This window comes from Tenrec ecaudatus, chromosome 8 (genome assembly GCF_050624435.1).
Source record: "Tenrec ecaudatus isolate mTenEca1 chromosome 8, mTenEca1.hap1, whole genome shotgun sequence".
Taxonomy (NCBI): Eukaryota; Metazoa; Chordata; class Mammalia; order Afrosoricida; family Tenrecidae; genus Tenrec; species Tenrec ecaudatus.
Genome location: NC_134537.1, coordinates 165,790,398 through 165,792,745, shown reverse-complemented (window position 1 = coordinate 165,792,745; position 2,348 = coordinate 165,790,398). Strand labels below are relative to the sequence as shown.

Below are 2,348 nucleotides of genomic sequence, written 5' to 3'. Positions count from 1 at the left end.
GACAAAATTAATAAAAATAGAAGGAGAAATAGATAAATATAGAATTATAATGGAAGACCTCAATGTTCTTCTATCAGTACATTATGGGAAGTATAAATAAAATTATTAAGATTGTAAAATATCTGTAAAGCATTACCAAACAAAACGACTTAATTGATATTTATAAAATGCCTCATGCAAAATTACTGTAATTACATGTTCTTTTCAAGTATACATAAGATATTAACCAGGCCATTAAATAAACCTAGACACTGTATTTAAAATAAAAAATTTAAATTATGTTCTCAGACCATTATAAAATTGAACTAGAAACCAGTTACAAGAAATATTTTATAAATTTGCACAATATTGAATGTAAACAAGAAAATTTAAATAATTCATATGTCAAAGAGAAAAATTACATGGGAAATTAGGGTATACTTGGATTTGTGTGAAATTGCAAACATGATATATCAACATTTGTGGAATAGAAGAAAGTATTTCATAAACACAATCTTTTTATTTTATTTTTTAATTTTATAGGAAAGGCAAGTGGCAGCTACAGATACTTTGCTGACCTGAGCTGTCAAAGTATCTCCACATTGCTCTCACATGCAGTTGCAGATCAGATGAATAAACACAATCTTTTAGCATTAAACATTTAAAAATGAAGAAATATATTTCATATCAATCAGCTAAACTTGTATTTAAAGAAACTGCAACACAAGACAAATTCTAGAAAACAAGCAGAATGTAGGATGTAATGCAAAGCAGACATCCATAAAATTGAGAACAGAAACAAAATATAGAAACAGATAAAACAATTAATGTCACAAAAAGGGTGCATAAGCAAATGTGGTGAACAAAGCTGATGATGCCCAGCTATTAAAAGATATAGCATCTGAGTTCTTAAAGGCATGAAGATAAACAAGGGGCCATCTAGCTGAGAAGCAATAATGCCCACATGGAAGAAGCATGCCAGCCTGTGTGATAATGAGGCGTCGATGGGATCAGGTATCAGGCATCTAAGACCCAGACAAAACCATACCCAAGGTGAATTGGGGAGGGAGGGGGCATGGAGTGGAGACCCAATTCCCATCTGTAAACAATTGGGTATCCCCTCACAGAGGCTTCACAGGGAGGGTGTAGTATAGCACCGATGAACCACACAGCTTTCCTCTAGTTCTTTGGTGCTTCCTTCACCCCACTACCATGAACTCAATTCTGCCTTACAAAGAGGATTAGAACGGAGTATGCACAGTGCTACAGCTAAGAACCGACAACACAGGGACTCCAGGATAGATAAACCCCTACCAGAGATAGAGATACCAGTAGGATTAGGGGATGGTGGGGGTGGGGGGTGGGGGGATCAGTCATAAGGAACAAACTAGAACCCCCTCCTAGGGGGATGAGTAACAGAAAAGTGGGTGAGAGTATTGCCGTGTGTAGAACTGCTCCATTGGGCTCTTCAAGGGTGGGACCATTTGTCCTCTGAGATACTTCTGGATAAATTCAAAGCACCAGCCTTTGGGTACTTAGTGATGAAGAGCTTAATTTAACTATTACCACCCAGAGACTGTGTAATGCACCATAAACATAATAAATAAGAAAAAAATTTGGAAAAAGAAACTTTGACAAAATTAAAAATCTATTCATGATAAAATTCTTCAGCAAATTAGCATGCAGAATGCATCTGAAAGTGGATTGTTGCAGATGCAATTTGGTTACAATTCAGCACCCTATCATTTGCTCTCCTTTAGGATTCATTTAAATTTGTTCTTGTTTTTAATATTTTCTGTTTCCTTTTAGATTGAAGTTTTTATCTGTTATTATTGTGAATTTTTTTTCTTAATGTCTTTCATGAGATGACCTCCAGGAGAGGCAAATCTGTAGAGACAAAAACTGGATTAATAGCTCCTTGGGGGGGGGGGGAGGGTGTCCCCAGGGGAGGTGGTGGGGGAATGGGAACGTAATAATGATGAACACAGGAAGGAAGAACATGTTCTAAAACGGATTGTGTTGATGATTGTACAACTCTTGTTGATGTAATTTGACGATTGAACGGTGTGATATGTGAGTCATAAGCCAATAAAATTCTTGGGGGAAAAGTCCTGAGCAACTAAGAACAATAACAACAACAACAAACTGACTCACACTGATCTAGGTCATGTATGCAGACCTAGCGTTAGTTTCATTCTCAGTGGGGAAAATGACCTTACATGAAAAAAATGTCACGCTGTCCACCTACGTATTCAATATTTTGCAAGCTCACAGCCAATACACTTGAGATTTAGTCAATTCATATGACCCTTCCAACCAGAATTCCCTGCATGCTGTATCATAACTCTGGACTCTTGCGGCTATGATCT

The 2,348-nt window shown here is 36.7% G+C and overlaps 1 non-coding gene across 1 annotated transcript; it reads right to left on the bottom strand.

Moving 5' to 3' along the window:
* Window positions 1-514: 514 nt before the first annotated feature.
* Window positions 515-644, bottom strand: LOC142455845 (small nucleolar RNA SNORA44). The gene has a single exon (XR_012785960.1). It is a non-coding gene; the product is annotated as a small nucleolar RNA SNORA44 (small nucleolar RNA).
* Between the last annotated feature and the right edge of the window lie 1,704 nt (window positions 645-2,348).